The sequence below is a fragment of the Leptidea sinapis genome, chromosome 39 (assembly GCF_905404315.1).
Source record: "Leptidea sinapis chromosome 39, ilLepSina1.1, whole genome shotgun sequence".
NCBI lineage: Eukaryota > Metazoa > Arthropoda > Insecta > Lepidoptera > Pieridae > Leptidea > Leptidea sinapis.
In genome coordinates this window covers 9,323,980-9,343,408 of record NC_066303.1, presented here as the reverse complement: position 1 = coordinate 9,343,408, position 19,429 = coordinate 9,323,980, and the positions used below count along the sequence as shown (strand labels likewise).

The following is a 19,429-nucleotide window of genomic DNA, read 5'->3' as shown; positions in this document are numbered from 1 at the left end:
GCAAGTCGCATCTCACACCAGCGCCCTTCCCCGTGCCCAAGCTGGTTGAGGAAAATAATGAAGCATACTCTTGTAACATCACAGAAATCGTAAGAGACTTGCCGACATTACAAATCGTCGAATCGTCGGACCGGAGTAGAGTTAACCGTTCTACCTATTGTGCCTAATACACAAGAATATGTATGTAATACAATATATCTATTCTAATCTTAAGAAAAAATATTAAAATGTTACCTACGTAACAACCCAACTATTGCCTTTTAAAAAATACTTGAAATATAATAATGCAATACATATAAAATAGATGCAATAGGCTTGCCCGCTGTATTTGTAATAATAACAATAATCTATTTATTGAAGTAGGCGTTACTTTGCGGAAATCCATAATTATCCAACTGCTTTGAGTTTTCTTTAAAATTAATTCCGCCAATATTTGTCATTAAACAATTCAACACGTGTTTCGCCTCTACACGAGGCATCCTCAGGACGTGTTGTCTCGCCAAAATCTGGCACTAGACTCACACTAGACACTAAAGAAAACTCAAATCATTAGGATAATAATAATCATTTATTCAAGTCAATAGTATATGGTACAGAATGTTTTGTGCCCTACCCAGAGGAGACGGTAGGAGTTGCAGAGGACAGGTCCGTCCGAAAGCTTATAGGTAGAATCAGCAAACTCACTTAAAGGTAAAAAGGTTTGTGTGTGTGTGTGTTTGCGTTTGTGTGTGGTTTTTTACTTATATTTTTATTAAATTTACTAAAGTAGTTATTAGCGTGTGCCGAATCAATTTCATATTCATCTCTCTCTCTCTTTCTCTCTTTTGGCTAAATTTAGACTTAAGAGATCCGTTGAAAGTGTAATTATAATCAAAAGAAATTAAGCTCACAAAATATAGATGAAATATTTCAAAATTGTATACTGAAATAAATTTATTTTATTTAAATTTTCCTTTCTGCCTCTTTTATTTGTGCTAAAACTTAATTAATTTTCTGACATTAGTTAATATTAATAGTATTCTTTTTCAATAATATTAATATGTTTTTGCCATTCTTCAAAGGGAGCTCTAATTGTTTGCCCATATAAGTGGATCTGTGCTGTTAACCGCAGAGTAGTTGCTTCGATAACAGTCATCCATCATATAATATATATGGCAATCAGAATTATCAACGTACAAAACATTTAGTTTCTCTAGGCATCGAGATTGCAATAAAAAAATGTCACTTGTAGTTAACCTACTTGGACTTGAAACCAATTCGATCTAATTCAACATAAATACATACAACTACAAGTTAAACAAAAGGTTGTAAAACTCTATACAAGTTATATCTTTACTTCAATCATGCAAAAACCCTATAATGGTCAATAAGAAAGTGTTTTTTTTTGTGCAACATCTGTAGTTAGAGCCTATTTAAACACAAAAATACTATATTCAATAATTATATTCCAATTAGCACAATGCATACAAATGCTTTAAAACGAACGATCGTCGTGGAAATCTTGTGGGGAGGCTTTGTCCAGCAGTGGACGTCTTCCGGCTGATGATGATGATGAAAATGATTATTTCATTTGTGAAAAACTTATAACCTATAACCTTAGATTGGTCTCCGTTGCGCTCTTACAAGACACCGCACTACCAAAGAATAATAGCTTTTTTATTACGGCAACTATTAGATGCTTGTGTGAGTGGCATTTTGACACTCAATGCCATCTTTCAAATTTTGTAACATAAGCTTCGTGTTATTTTACATTGAAATTAATAAAATAAAAATTACTTACTGATGATATGTGATCCCAGTGTCTTTCTTATTTCTTGTAGTATTGTTTTTACAAATGAATACTACGCAACTTGTCATTTTAGTTTCAATTACTAGCAAAGTTTAACAGAACATGTGGCCCGTCAATGTCACACGTTGTATGAGACTAGCTCGCGTACGCCCATTTGGGCGTAGTATTAGTTGCCGCAATTTGCTACTACGCCTGTGGTATCGGTAGCGTCAAGGCTATAAAATTTCAGGACTACTCTTAATTACGTTCTGCATTTTCGATGTTACCTATATGGAAGTTCATAAAAAGATAAAAAAAATACCAAATTGGTCTACAATACAAAACCGGGAAGTTCCGATAGAATCCGATAAGATTCTAGAAGGCTGTACTTTACTATTTAAAAGTAATAATTAATTATCGACATATCAAAAGAAGTTCATAAATTTAATTATAACTTATGTTGTAGTGGTGAAAATATATATCTTTGTGAGAAATACCAAAAAAAAACATGCTGATTTAAAAAGAAAAAATTTGGACGTCGACTACGCCAGTACTTATCGGCTTTATACTTGAAAACTGTATAAAATCTAAATAAACAAACTATAATTCTGTATCAAAGAGATTTCAGTTTTTTTTTAGTGTTAATTCACGCACGAGAGTGAATTGAGTCTCGTGCCAGATTTTGGCGAGACAACATGTCCTGAGGATGCCTCGTGTAGAGGCGAAACACGTGTCGAATTGTTTTAAGACATATATTGGCGGAATTAACACTAAAGAAAAACTGAAATTATTTTGATAATTATGGATTTCCGGAAAGTAACGCCTACTTCAATACATTTTATAATTCTGTACATAAATAGCTCAACTTGGTAAAGCAAGCTAATCTTAATAATTAAATAACAGGATTTTTTTAGGCGATATTGCGTAAATAAATGGAATAAATATACAGCTCTTTCAATTCAAATTATTAAAATTTTATGAAAGTGACGCAGTCTCACTCTTACTACTCTATAAGATAGGTAGGAAAAATTACAAATCGTATTGTACCAAAATTTACCCCAAATTCAATAAAAAATGTGTTTTATAATTTATTCACACAATATTTAAACTAATGTCATAACAAATATTAATCAAAATATTACTATCAATTATTGGAGTTTAAATTCTGTATAAATTTATCTTCAATAGAATAATACAGAATCGCGCATCTCTTCGATTGGCTCGAATCCCTGCGTAGCCCGTAGCAACGTGAGGCTGTCGTTTCGTAGAGCTCCTACGGACCGGACGTTTCTGTCGTAGCATAAACGTAGCTAAGGGCCTTGACACGTTTTCTTTACCAGATTACGTGAATTTCGTGTATGTTGTGATAATTTCATGTGGACCTTATCTGTGTTGTTTTAGTGACAAGTATAAAGGTAAGTCCTATCTCTCTTTAGCATAAAATTTTTCTTGTATTATATTTTAATATAAGTAATCAGAGTGTTTAGTTGTCTTTTATTTATTTATAAAAAGGTTTCTGTCGATATGTGGAATTGTTTTTCATTGCACAGCAAGTGCACCGTTACCGTAGATTTAATTAAGTAAATCTTAAAGTAAATGTTACAAATATTCAAAATAATTTAGATCTAAGACATTAACGGCATAATTTGTGTTTTATTTTAAGAAAAATATCGATGAGTTTAATTTTCAAATAGAAATTTATTCAGTAGCAGCTATCTGTCTAATACAGTTTTATCTGTAATGGTCTTTAAAAGTTTCTTTAGGTCTATAACTGGATCTAAAAATAAATATAATAAGATACTTGTACTATTTATTTAATTTATAAATAACAATAAATTAATAAAACTGGTTAATCTAATGAAACAAAGCATCATTTCAAAATTCATCAAGGACAGAATTATTGTGTAAATTATATATTTTTAATAGCTGACCCAGCAAACATTGTATTGCCGATATTAAAATCGCGATACAAAAGTAACTGTTGATCGTAGATGGGTGATTGAAGTTGTATGTATTTTTAATGCTGACTCATAATCAAACAAATTTAAAAAAAAATGTCAAAAAAAATGAAAAAAAATCGTGCGGACCACCCTTAACATTTAAGGGTATGAAAAATAGATGTTGGCCGATTCTCAGACCTACTCAATATGCTCACAGAATTTCATGAGAATCGGTCAAGCCGTTTCGGAGCAGTACGCGAACGAACATTGTGACACGAGAATTTTATATATAAGATATTTATAAAGATGCCTGTGATTGACAACTCTTGTCAATACCACAAATGTCGGAGATTTAAGTAAAAATCTTACCTGAATGTCAATTCCACAATACTAAAATGTTAGTTGGAATTACAGAAATATAAAAAATATAAAAATTACAACAAAATTAAATTATACCACACATTGGGAATGGCGCGACTGCCATCAGGCTATTTAAATAATAAATTTGATTGTATCGAAAAAAAAAGAAGAAACCCTTCGAGCGTTTTGCGCTCGTTCTTCTCATTTTCGAATGAGTAGTAGTAGTTTCTGACTTTCAATAAGTAATTTAATAATCTATTTTGAATAAAAAAAAATATATCTCCATACATATATATAAATATATTTCCATACATTGTAAATAGGCACTGAAGATTTTTCTCGCTTTGTTTAGATTTTATGACTACGCTATGAACGTCACGTCGACTGGTAGTTTCTGACTTTCAATAAACGACAAGAAAGGTAATTTAACAGACTATAAAAGTAAAAATATTTAATTTTAAAACTTTATCTGTGTAAAATATCACTGACGGGATAAGGAATTTCATATCTTATTTTGAAGAAAAATATTTGAATTAACGACTGGAGATTTTTCTTGCTTTGTTTCGATTTTATGTCTACGATCTGAACGTCTCGTCTACTGCAGGTAAAAATGTGCCTAAAAATTTGTATTCTATTAATGGCTGCGTGGTGTTTCCAGGATGATACCACATTGGTACTTTCAATAAAACCCCGTATACCATTCTCCATTTCAGCTGGAAGACGTCCACTGCTGGAGAATGGCCTCCCCAAAGTTAGCCATGACGATCGGTCCTGCGCTGCCCTCATCCAACCTACTCCAGCGGTCATGACCAGATCGTTAGTCCATCTTATGAGGGTACATCTTTCTAAAGGCAACGCTCCCGAATGCTCATTGGTCCCTCCTCTTCTATAGAAAGAGTAGCGTATGCGATGTATATCATGTTAAATTGAGAAAATAGTGCATAAACAGCCAGTAAGTTAATAAGGCCAATCGGGTCAGTTAGTAGTAATAGAGAATAGTTAATAGATCATGACGCAGAATTTATTGCCATATGGCAACAGCATGAGACCACTGTTTAGTACTTTGTTATAAAATTAGCACAAAAGACATTAATATTTGCCTATAAGCCTCAGAATTTTTGAGTTTTCCAAGAATCCTGAGCGGCACTGCATTGTAATGGCCAGGGCATATCAGTTACCATCAGCTGAACGTCGTGCTCGTCTATTCCCTTACTGTCATAAAAAAATGGTTCGTATTGTGAGGCACCATACATGATGATGCGTCAAATTAATATGTTCGAGCTCGTATAATTCGTGATCTTTGTTCTGTAACTATAATCACAATATTTGATTTAGGCTTACTTAGATCATTTAATACAAAAAAATATTAAGCATTCCTTATTTAAGTTTAGTTCTTTCGTTGCTAGACTTCGGTTCTGTGAACTGAAGTACTTAAGGGAATTTAAATTTGAAAACTGAAGTACTCATTACGCATGTGACGAATTAAGGGATTCTAAAAAGTGTTTAAGGGGCTCTGGAATAAAGAACTGGTACTAGTAGCAAGTCTTATGGTGATTCACTAAAAATACAGAGTCACTAACGGCCGTTTCCAATATACTATCTACAGATAGAGATAAATTCTACTGTTTCTACCTTCTACTGTCAGTAATTAGCTGTCAATAATGTGAAGCTGTCCCAATATACCCGATAAGTCATTCTTATCGCCTTATATTGGGACGCGTGAATTGCAATTTTCATACAAACTTCTATCGCTGGTAAGCTATAAGTCCTCCCATTGACAGACAGCGTATACGGATAAGGTGAGTTACCGTCGATAAGTTTATTGGGACAGAAAAGTTAACGATAGTTACGATTTTTATCTCAAGTAGGCCACAACCGGAGATAGACTGAATATTGGGAACGGCCGTAAGATGTAATCTCAGGTGATATGAGTTCGACTTGATATTTCTGTATAAAATAGTTGACCTATGTAATTGATTCCCCTTAAGCTTATATAAAAGATGGAACTGAACATCTCGACGAAACGTGTTCGTTGAGTATTAATTTATTTACTGTTTAAATAATAAAATCATAATTTTGCTTCAAAATATGTTTTCTTCGGTGCTGGAAATTCACTACATATTATAAAACAAAGTCCTCCGCCGCGTCTGTCTGTCTGTCTGTTTGCGATAATCAATTCAATTAATCAAAAACTGCTGAACCGATTTTCATGCTGTTTTCACCAATAGATAGCGTGATTCTCGAGGAAGGTTTAAGAATATAGTTAAAGAGTAAGGATACAATATTTATTGGAAGTGTCGGAAAAAAATAAGCCGTCAGGGAGTTTTTAATGGAAACGCTGTCTAAAGCTTAAAAGTCTAAAGCTTAAAGCTCCCTTTTAGATATAATAAAATAATATATTGTGGAATTGTGTATATTATATAAGTCTACAGAAAAATCCAAGATTGCATATGTCTATCTCTTAAAAATTGGCAATTATGAAGCTGTAATGTAAAAGCTGTTTACACAAATGCTAAATTAACTATTATCGTGTTATTACTAAATATTATAAAATCATTTATTTCCGATAGCTTCAACGTATTTAGCTATAACATTTTAATTACTACCTAGTTATTAGGTTTATTTGTACGTGACTGTTACCAAAACAAAATATACGTATAAGTTTAAATTTAACGTAAATATATATTTCGTGATTGCTCAATCAAATATCGAAAATTCATTTATTATGTCAGTTAAAATAAATGAGGTGAACATAAAATAAAAGAGCCGGAGTCGTAAGGAAAAGCGGTATCGACGAACTTACGTAATTCATAAGATACGGGCGTGATCGTTAAAGAAAACAAAAGGGATAATATAAGGGGCCGCATCCCGAGGGAGGAAAATAATTCCACTCATGATGTTACCATCTTTATGATAACTTTGTTTATATAGAAAATATTATTCACCGTGTTTTATGACGAAATAAAAATAATGAAATATTCTTCAAAGCTTATGCTTGTGTTTTGTAGAATATGAATATATTAATTAACCATAGGGAGTGATAATAACGTAACATATTGCAACAACACTTGGTAAACGCCATGGAGCTACGTCAGTATGTAAAGGGGATTTGATATAGGGAGAAGGGACTGATAAGAAGCTCCCAGCCCATGTTTTTTTTTATGAAAATAAGAAACGAGACGAGCAGGATGTTCAGCTGATGGTAATTGATACGCACTGCCCATTACAATGCAGTGCCGCTCAGGATTCTTGAAATTCTGATCAGCACTACAATTGCACTTGTCACCTTGAGACAAGATGTAAAGTCTCATTTGCAAGTCATATAACAACTTGGCGTACTTAATATAACAGTATACAATTTTAGATGGCCTGCGCAGAACCAGACAAGAATTATTTATTATAATCTAATTATCCCAAATATAATCATTTTTTATGACAAAAACGGACGAGACGTGTACGAATTCTAGCTGATGGTATTGCAAATTATAATCCAAGGCCGCTCAGGATTCTTGAAAAACATAAAAATTCTTAGCGGCACCACAATTGCACTCGTCATCTTGAGACGCAGGATGTTAAGTCACACTTGCCCAGTCATTTCACTGGCTCCTGCGGCCTTCATACCAAAACACACTAATATATACGTAAGTTATACGTTACTGCTCCACGGCAGAAAAAAACACTATTATAGTACCCATGATTTAGCCGGCATCGAAGCCAAAGAAGCCTCCCACTGATTCTTCAGCCCTAAGTCTTAGCCCCCTTTACGGCACTAATTTACTTTACTACAGTAACCTACCCTTCTTTGTAAAAGAAGCTTTAATATATAGTATCTTGAAGTAATGCTGTTCATATTTGTACTTATGATCACGATAAAGGTATTTTTTACGCCTACCGTTCAAACTATTATAGTTTCAGCAGGCTAAAGGTTTTGGACGTCGTTGGTCACGCAGGGGCGTGTTTGAGTGAGGCTACTTTTTTAAACACCACTCGTTTTTTTTCTTATAATATTTGTATGTGTGTTTATCTAACTAAATGTTTTTCTTTCTTTGCCAACTAAATACGAACCACAGTCTTTTACTGCCGCCAAGCCGTAATGTGCCAAATTTATTGGTTTTTGATTTAAAGAGTGCCGTAGCCCGTGAAATTACTGGGCCGATTAATAAGGCACTGAACTGGAGTACAGTGAAAGCGGTACAAGAAACTCTTCCCGCATCCTTTTTTGTGCTCTTTTTAATAAAATATATATAAAATAAGGCTGTCCGATCACTTAAATATTCAGCTGTGGAGTACTAGGATTTATGACAGAGTCATTTTACAGCCTCAATAGACCTAGTTGAGCTCTTGAAATGCTTTCACACTAAATTTATAAACCTGGCCTGTTTTCATCATTTGTCTATCTAGCAGCAAGGCTATCTAGACGTATAAATTATCTAAACATATGACATTCCATAGCAAAGATGAGGCAATAAAATTAATAAAGCATTTCTTTGTACCAAACAATAAAAAATAAAGCTGGAATACACCGGGTCATTCAGGATTTGAATTATTAAAGCGCGCGCCCCAATTTTGCTTGAGGGAACTTTTGACCGTTGTTAAAAATTCAACCGTGGCTGAGCTGAATCTTAAGGAAATTGTGACATTGTATTTTTTATGAGAACTGGAATTTGATCGCTTTCCTCGTGATTGTAAGAGTCCCTTGTACTATTTTGTTTTTGGGAATAAGCTATTAGTATATTGTACTAGCTGACAACACATGACTTCGTTCGCGTATACACAGGACCGAGTACGTGTTTGAGTGAGGCTACTTTTTTAAACACCACTCGTTTTTTTTCGTATATTTCTAATATTTGTATGTGTGTGTATCTAACTAAATGTTTTTCTTTCTTTCTTTATACAGGATGCCAACTAAATACGAACCACAGTGGCGTCTTTTACTGCCGCCAAGCCGTAATGTGCCAAATTTATTGGGTTTTGATTTTAAGAGTGCCGTAGCCAGTGAAATTACTGGGCCGATTAATAAGGAACTGAACTGTTATAGGCAGAGTGTATCACTGAGTACGTAGTAGCGATATTACAATTAAATTTTTAAATAAAAGAACTCTACATAACGCGGCTCTCGCGTTAATGATGATATGTTCTGCAATGTCGTAGCTTATTATTTTATCCTATCATCAATACTTTCGCAGCGTACACGATATAAAGAATATTAAAGGTATTTTTTACACCTTGGGTTACATTATTGGCTTTTACAAAATATAGCGTATGCTATCCGGGGATAGTGTAGCTTCCCAACAGTGAAACAATTTTACAAATCAGTTCAGTAGTTTTGGAGCCTATTTTTTTATGACAATAAAGGACGAGACGAACAGGACATTCAGCTTATGGTGATTGATACACCCTGCCCATTATAATGCAGTGCCGCTAAGGATTCTTGAAAACAAAAAAAAACTGAGCGGCACTACTATTGCGCTCGTCTCCTTGAGACATAAGTTGTTAGTAATTTCACTAGCTATGGCGCCCTTCAGATCGAAACACAATAATGCTTACATATTACTGCTTCAAGGCAGAAATAGGCGCCGTTGTGGTACCCATAATCTAGCCAGCATCCTGTGCAAAGGAGCCTCCCAATGGTAAACTATTAAATGCAAACAAACAAACAGTCAAATTATTCTTCTTTAAAATATTAGTATAGATAAACTAGTATAATTATAGCATAGATATAGATGATTTAATAGAAAGTAGAGCACGTTTGTTCGAGATTTCCTTTTTATAGGATAAGTGCCCAATTCCCAATTACTGTTATTGCTTGGTATAACTTGGTAATATTTTCTACGAGACCTCTTTTAAATCTATTTCTATAAATACAGTTATGGCATTTTTCTGAAAGGAATGATTCTTGTGTATTTAATAAATTCTTTACCGAGCTATAAAAATTCAGACTAATGAAACGACTTTGAACAACCTGACGTTAAAAAAAAGATCATCTCTATAGCGTTTGCCGATGAAGCAACTGGTATAGGTGAATGATTGTGGTTTAGTTTGGGTGGATAATGTTTCATTAATAAATTCCGATCAGGCATCAATTCGTCATCATCATCATCATCAGCTGAACCTCAGACCTCTACTGCTGGACAAAGATCTCCACAACGATCGCTACTGCGCTGCCCTCATCCAACGTGTTCCGATCTTGACCAGATCGTCGGCTTACCTTGTGGCAACCAACACTACGTCTTCCGGTACGTGGTCACCATTCATGGACTTTGTGCCCTAACGGCCATCTGGCCGTTGAACTCCCTGCCCACTGCCACTTCAGTGTCGCAATCATTTGGGCTATGTCGGTGACGTGGCATTAATTCAAAACATGCGAATTTACACGTTTTGGCAGGAGTTTCTGAATCTCCTCCTATTTTTTTATGGAAAAGGAGGACAAACGAGCGTACGAGTCACTTGGTGTTAAGTGATCACCACCGCCCACATTCTCTTGCATCATCAGAGGAACCACAGGAGCTTTGCCGGCCTTTAAGGAAGATGAACGTTAATGTGAATCGTTATTCGAATTTGAAATAAGAACCCAATTGTTGCCCATTATTAATAACTATATAATGTGCAGGGCTAATATTATACTTACATCTGTTGATTTCTGCATAAAAGAGTAAAAATATGAAATAATAATGACCATATTTTTACATAGTTAAATAACATTTAACACGATATAAATAACATTCCAATGGGTGAACTGGCGTTTAAAACATCACATTAGCAGATATCTTAATTATTATATAACACTAACTGACAGACATTGTTCTGTTGATAATAATAAAAGTTTTTGCGGTTTGAATTTCGTAAAGTCCGTTCGCAGGTGCCCTCTACATAGCGAAAAACCCCGTTCTTAGCTCAACCCTACTCGGTGAAAGGAATATTGCTACCAAATAACAGGTTATGGATGGAGAGATATCGTGATGAGTCAATGCAATATAGTTTTACCATCATATTTTTTGTTTTTGTTTAAGCAAGTAAAAATGTTGGGTTTATTAAAAGTATAATTAGCAGCAATAATTGGTGTAACGATCAGAAAATGAGCGGAATCTCTTAATTCCGTCCCAAAGGTTATGATAAAGAAACGTAAACAGGAGTGCTAACTATAAAAGCCAATGGTTAATTATTATAGAATTATTTAATGCTTATGTACCAATGTTATAGTAGAGCACTGCAATGTTCATGTTTAATGATGTAACCACAATATAAATACTGGTAGTCACCCTATAACGCGATGGAGATGTTCCGCGTTATAGGAAATATACCCCGGGCTGTACCCTTCTAACGTCGATATATAACCTGGTAATTCGTAATTTGTAATAATAATAATAATAAATCACAATTCGTAACAAGTATTTCCAATTGTTTGCCTAGTTTTACTATTTTATTAAGGTTTTAATACACAATTTTAAGAAAATAATTTAATTTTGTAAACAATGACAATTGATACATTTTTTTATGACCTAATAATATTTAAATGCGATATGAAACAAGAACTTATAAAATAAATATTCATTCAAAATATAAAAGTTCCTTTGTCAAGCATATTGAAATCAACGAATGACTATAGCTGTTTATAAAACGCTTTTAAGAACAGCACTTAATTAATTTTCTCGAAACCAAACGAAAGAGGCTAAAAAGACAATAAGCAAGCATTGTAGAAAAGCGGATCTTAACTGCTGTCGAGTTATTTATCAACGCAAAGAAAAATGAGCTTGTTTAACTTGTATAGTATGTTGATAGAGACTATATTGCTTTTGATAAGAAACTAAATCGCTAAGGCTTAGGCGACCGGATGAATGTCAAGAATTCTTCAGAGAATACGTTCAGTGTAATCATTAGGAAGGCGAGCGTATGTCTTCATGGCTTCAATCTGGATAAACCATTCTTCCAGCTTTTAATAGAGTCGGTAGTACAAAGCTACTACTTTGCTTCTCTTCCGGGAGGCAACAGTATCCCCAACACGATGGGGCCCCCATTTTGAAGGATTGGCGAATAGGCTTAGTTCTGCAGCATGTGGTTAAAAAAAATTAGACAGTTAACTGACATAGATACGGCGCGACTAGTATACTTTAGTTATTTCCATAGTATTATGTCCTATGGTATATTGTTATGGGGCAGTGCAACCGATATTAATACCATCTTTGTGCTGCAGAAGAGGGCTATTCGCGCTATTTATAACCTAGGTCCTAAAGAATAATTAAGATAAAAATTTAAAGAAATAAACGTTTTGAATGTTGCTTCTCAATATATTCTTGATAATGTTCTATATGTTCATAAGCACATTGAGGAATTTGCTAGAAACTGTGACAATCACAATGTTAACACGAGGAACAAACATAAATATGTTATACCTACTACTCGGCAAAGTCGAGTTAGTAAGTCTATTGTGGGGCGATGTATATGCTTTTACAACAAGATCCCAGAAAATGTTCAAAACAAAGGTATTACTATATTCAAAAGATGTGTTTAAAAACGTTTGTGTGGTAAAGGTTACTATAACATAAATGACCTTCTTAATGATACCACAGATTGTGAATGGAGTGACCGCCCTCAGGCTATTAAGTAATAAGTTTAATTGTACAGTATTACTTTATAAACATATATTTTGATGAAAAAAAAGCCCGCCGAGTTTGTTGCGCCCATTCATATCAGTTCTCAGGCATTCTTTTTGGAATTGGTGGTAGTTTTTGACTTTCAATAAGTGATATCACACGTATTTTGAATAAAAATATTTTAATTTAAATTTGAATTTGTGCTTCTACTAAACGTTCTTATTTATCTATCTTATTACACCTGAGAAGAACTTCAAAGATTGTGTCTGTAGAAAACTTAGACACAATCTTTGAAAGTTAGTATGCTAACTCGCACTCGGCCAGTGTGGTTGAATGAAATGTACCGGCTCAAATGGGGTTCAACCGGGGTTTTCACTCATAACATATAACATAAACAGATCTACCTACAGAGAGCTTAAAACATACAGCTCCATTTCAACGTAAAGGGTACAAAGGCTTTTGTAGCTTTTTAATGAGAGCCATAAATGTGGCAGCCTCCTCATTTATCGTTGTTATTTACGTCATCCATCACATTATAAATTATTGTACACTGGATGGAGTTTAAAATATAAAAGTGCAATCCCTATCAGACTCTCGCTTCTTGGCTTGTCATGGGTTCAACATCCAGTTAACATAGGAACAAATAATTTATACTTATAAAAGTAGTTTAATAAAACTAAAAAACACGCTTTGGTTGAAAATGAAATGTTTGAAATTTAAAATGAACCTCAATTCCTGCCTTATTGACGATAAATGAAAAATATATATAAATTAACAAAAAGCTTATTTTGCAAATTGAAAAATGGAATAATTTTATCAAATTAATGTATTCTCATCGGTCTCCGATAAATCTACGAAGATTGAACGAAATCTGGCCTTTTTAAGTGGGCCACAAACGCGCCCGAATGATTGTCGGTTACAAACAAACATACATACAGGTGAAGTTTAGATTATGCGTTTTTTAATTGTCACTATAAATATTTATATTTATTTTATAGAAACTAAATTAAATGTATGCAAGAAACTCATATATTTTGTACTCTTTATAATCGAAAGTATTGGCCAATAATTTCAGTGAATAACAAATATGTTACTTAGTTAAAGCCTTTTAAATATCAAATAGAATATAATGAAAAACAAAAACTGTAATGTCGCATAGAAGCAGCATCGATTTTAAGAGTTTGAATTTATTGTTGCGTAAAGTTGCTATATTACAATCATTATAATAACACAGGGTGCGCCAGTGGTGATGACGAGCACGGTATCACTGACACTATGTCACTATTGGTGCACAAAATGTACTCATAATGTCCACTGTGTGATCATCGTGTCTTATTGCGTGATCCTCACCCTCATGAAGGACCTCCGAATGGTCTGTAACTAGTCGGTACCCACATAAGATAAATCGTAAGTACAACCGTATTAGTAAATAAGAGGAAATTATTGTTAAAAAGTATTTACATTTGCCTAAATTATTTCAAATTGAAAGGTGAAAGTTGTAGTAGGTTGTATTTTATGTATCGCATTTTCCTTATGATCGAAGGTACCAATGTGTTTTCTGTTTTCGAATTCATAATTATGTATGTTGTTGGGCAACGCTCTTGTGATTCCTCTTGTAATATAAGAGAACATAAGCTATCACTTACAGTATAACATGACACAAATGACGTCATACAAATTTTATGGATTTTTGACCACTCCTCCTCCCACAGGACATATATATAAAGCCCCGTGTGTGACATCATATTTAAAACAAAATTAGTAACATTAAAACAGGATTTAGTTTTTCAGCAGCGAGCCTGAACTCTCGAATAACTTAAGCCTACATAAGCTTTATAAATAAAGATCGAGTTACTTAATACTCTAAAGTTTTCTTAACTTATAAATAACTTTCGAATTTTAGTAATTTAGAATTTAAAATATATAAAATATACATATATAAAGTCACAAAGCTTTTGTTCCCCTTGTCCTTTGTCACAAAGGTTAAGCTATTACTTCATATATGGCTTGCCCCTATGTACTACTTAAATTTCTTAAATAATAACTTTGAAAAATAGTATTATCAAGGATAACATACCAAATGGTGCTATGTGAACTATTACAAAATTTTGCTTTATTTTTGATAGCATTTTAAATAATCTGTGTTAAAAACTTCTAAATAATAGTAATTCAACTCAAACTTAAGGTAAAGTTGGGCAAAGAAAATAAACGATTAAACGAAAGTTTTCGATCTTGATCGCTTTCGTAGTTGCTTGTAACAAATGTCCGAAGTTACCCCCAGGAGCGCGACACGGTTTCATTTGGAGTGAAAAGTTGTGATGAGAATCGTTTCATTTTGTTCGTAAAAGCTCAAAAAGAACTGCAATCATAATCATCAGTCGACTACTATTACGTATACAATATAGAAAGTAATATGGAAAATATGTGGTGACGAATTCCCTTTGTAAATATTAAAGCGCAGTTGATCACGAAATAGTCTAAATTAATGAATTAATAATTTTTTTTTATCAATAAAGGGAAAACGAGAGCATCAAAGAATATACTTTTTTTTTTAGGTTCTTAAATACTTTTATTCGATATTTGCACATTTACTGCGATTATCCACTAGCATACATACATACGGTCAAGATAAGAAATGTAAACATATAGACAAAACCGTGCTAGACCAGGGTTTATAATATTTGAAACCAAAAAAATAATACTAGAATGAAACCCATTGGAAAAAGGAATAGAATATAACAAAAATAAAATGAAAAATAAATTACAGGTGAGCTGAGGACGGGAAGTGGAAAAGGTGGGGGTATTTAAGGGAAAAAAACGGTTTATATCGATTTTCAGCGAAACTACAAGTCCTATGGAAAAAATTCTCACGACAAAAATATAAACTTTTTCAAAAAAGTGGGTGTGCTTTTTGTTCTTTGAAATCTCTACTGTTTGATTGTGTAAAAAATAAACATTACTATGGTAAATGCTCTCAGAAAATGCAAAGAAACGAAAAAAAAAAAAGAATTATACACATTAAATATGAAAATTTATTGAATAAGGCGTTACTTTGCGGAAATCCATAATTATACAAATTATTTAAGTTTTCTTTAGTGTTAATTCCGCCAATATTTGTCTTTAAAACAATTCGACACGTGTTTCGCCTCTACACGAGGCATCCTCAGGACGTGTTGTCTCGCCAAAATCTGGCACGAGACTCAAGAGTCTCGTGCCAGATTTGGCATGACATTAAATATGATCAATTTTAGATTATGTGGAAAGAGTGCTAAAACAAAGGTTGTAGATCTTTTTATTAGCTATAACTTCGCTGTTCAACTTTTTTCTTTTTTTTTGTAATTTCGCTGGACATCGTTAATTATACCATGTACCCTTAAACACCCTCCCTTGTACACTTCCCGACCTCTGATTTTTCAATAGGTTTCATTCTCACTTTTAATCATTTTAAAAATCATTTTAAAAGTAACTGGTCTATACTGTCACTGCAGCTTTTAAAAAGTAATTGAAATGCTGACAGCTGATGTTAGTTCACTAGATTATTAGGAGAGAGGTATTTAGTAACTGCAAATATATTGTAAAAAATCAATATCTATTTGGGTATGCCTTTTAATAAATATAAGTTTATACTGGGGACGACTCTTTCCTTGAATGGCTTGAAACACAAAGTCCCTTGAGATTATTGATACTAACATGAATATTGTAAACAACGCTTCAGGAATGTATTCAATTTTAAAAGGATTTTATTTGGAGACAATTTGTTCCGTGATACAAAAGGTTATCCACATCTGATCCAGGGAATTCGACGGTTATGTTACAACTGAGGAATAATACGGTACAAATGAAGGCTTAAATTAGGCAACACACACGGAAACGGAGTAATTGTTAGCTATCTCGAGCTATTGTTCGTGAGACACGCTCGTATTTGTGGTACAAGTCAAACGTTCGAGCGGTTCAAAGCTACGTATTTTAATATATATTTCAATTGATTCTATTTCAAAGAAAATATACTGAACCATTTCTCGTGAGCTCTGAATGAAAAGGATTTAGCTAATAACAGAAACCTTGTGATATTTTTTCAACAGATTGATTTGAACAGCTATTAAAAAATAACGGGTTGCACTCCAGGAGTGCCGGCAGAAGTGAAAAATTGAACATTAACGATATGCAGCTTTGAATATTTTGGAATGGTTAGAGAATAATTTCGCACGATCTCCTTTATTTATCAGTATAAAAGTACTAAAGTAAGTAAGTTAATATTAATTTATTGCTCTATCGTAAAAAAACACTTCAGAAATATTACAATTATTTTAAATAAAAAAGTTAATGTCTCAGAAAAATCAACTTTCATCCATAATTTCAACGACTGTCTTACGAATTTTTGATCAGGTCACATGTCCTGACGTGAGTTTAACAGATCACGCCGCTAAAGAAGTTTTTACTTCAAAAATTATGGTGATAAATAAAATAATATTATTTCGGGAGTATTGGCGATTAGATGCTAAGAATTTTAAAGCTTATAACTTTTATTCAAAAAAAAGCTTGATTTAAATAGTATATAAATGCTTGTGAATTGAGCCAACAATTGTGGTTAAGCTCTTTCTTTAGAACATGTATTCGCTAAATCGGTCTTTTTGCTGATGAATAAAACCGTTCCCGCTCGCAATACAGACACAAATTGCCATTTGTATAAATTGAGATTCTAAATAATTGTTTTGTTTTACTCAGTTATTCAATTACAATAATAACCGTAAGTAAATTGTTACATAACTAATTGGATTCTTGAGTGTTATAATATCCTTTTCTTTAATGAGTTGTTATTTTATCCATCTCTAAGTTATCATTAGTTTATTTTACAATTTGTATTTCAGAAATTTTATTTATTGGCGATTACTATTAATTGCTTAATTGCCGTAGCAACATTGAGTACATCTAATTGAATAGGATAATAGGACTATTTGTTCAGTTATGGAAGGAGAATTGATGGTTCATGATAACATCTGCCCATCCTTTTTATCGCTACACGTGGGGATTTGGTTCAAAACGAAGAGTGTACCATTCTCTGTGTATATTGTTGAAATAACATTATTTTATCTCCTATATTTGTCCCTATATTTATTTAAAACCAGAAAATGTACAAAATAGATCTGTTGTCCAAAAATATAAAATGTTTATGATTTAAATAATGAAAATATTGTTTTATAAAACGTTGCATGATATCGATATTAAACAAAATAAATTGTTTTACAAACAGCGATCGTTGCTTGATAATTAAATGGAGAATATTTTAAGTGTAACGCAATTTGTCTCCAAGTAATAAATGACAAGTCTTAGACTAACACAAGACAAGAAAATTTAAGACAGTAGTTATTCAATTTCAATTTTTTTTTTAATTTTACTCGAAATAGACGTTGACATCACTTTTAGAAAGTCAAAAACTACCACCCATTCCAAAACGAATGCCTCAGACCTGAGAAGAATGGGCGCAACAAACTCAGCGGGTTTTTTTTCATCAAAAAAATATGTTTATAAAGTAATATTGTACAATTAATTACTTTACTTATTATTTAATAGCCTGAGGGCGGTCGCTCCATTCTCAATCTGTGGTTTCATTAAGAGAGTCATTTATATTATAGTAACTTTTACCACACAAACAATTATTTTGAATATTGTACTACTTTTGTTTTGAAAATTTTTTGGGATCTTGTTGTAAAAGCATATACATCGCCCAAAAAAAAACTTACTAACGGCATTATAAGTTTATGTCTGGTCTTAGGCCCCATGACTTATTATTAGTAGATATAACAACAGATAAGATAGAATCCCAATTAATACACATTTCATCTGCATGTAAAATTTGGTTTTCATCCTAAAATTATTCTATTGTAAAGCAAATCTACGTCTCTACAAAGATCCATTGTAATTCAACGAAATCGTAGTCACACTTGACTTACTATCTGGGTCCGGTTATCCATACAATGCAGGTACAATAGACAATGCTGTACCTCGGTTATACATCGAGACTGCATTGTTTGAATTTAAATTCTTAATTAATAAGATCTACGATACAAACTGTACATAAAATAATGTAGAAAGTTCTCCAAATTATTGACTTATTCATTGATTTATAATGATTATATCATTTATAATAATATACAAATACACCGCAATCATGAGGAAGTAATTCCTCTCGTGATAAGATCAAACTCAATAGAACGTAAATCATTTCAAATTATTCTTAATCGAAATTTTGTCGGCGTTTACTTATTAAACAAGAAAGGCCTTCTGGGGCCTATAAACAAAGACTTGAAAGACATAAAAATCATCTGGATATAAATCTTATGAATACAGAAGATATTACATCTCGGCTTAAAAAATCACGACTAACCTCAATCTAAACAAAAGCCAAATAATTAAGAGTGAAGACTGGATGTGCACTCCCAAAACTAATTTGAATGATCAACAACTCTGATTACAGCTACTGAGGCTGATTGTAGATATAAAAAAAAACTTATAAAACATATCAAGTAATACAGCCTCCAAAAAAACGCGACCCTCTAAAGAAGATTGATAAACAAAATATAAAAATTTATAAAATATAGTCACGGCGTAAGTAAAACGGCTTTATCAGAGGGATACAATATACAGCTTTGGGATGTAGCTTTATGACGTTTTACCATGTGTTATTGCAGTATGTTATGTTTTTGTCACTCCCTATGTAAAACAAATATATTTTTAATACAATTTATTATTTTTATTCTATTCTTTAACCC

At 33.0% G+C, this 19,429-nt stretch overlaps 1 protein-coding gene across 1 annotated transcript in view; it reads left to right on the top strand.

Annotated features, from left to right (window-relative positions):
- Positions 1–3,033: 3,033 nt before the first annotated feature.
- The window catches only part of LOC126976123 (C3 and PZP-like alpha-2-macroglobulin domain-containing protein 8), a 275,988-nt gene continuing 259,592 nt past the window's right edge, over positions 3,034–19,429 (top strand). The window contains exon 1 of the mRNA XM_050824318.1: positions 3,034–3,183. The gene's annotated coding sequence lies outside the window, so the exon portion shown is untranslated. The remainder of the gene's footprint in view (positions 3,184–19,429) is intronic.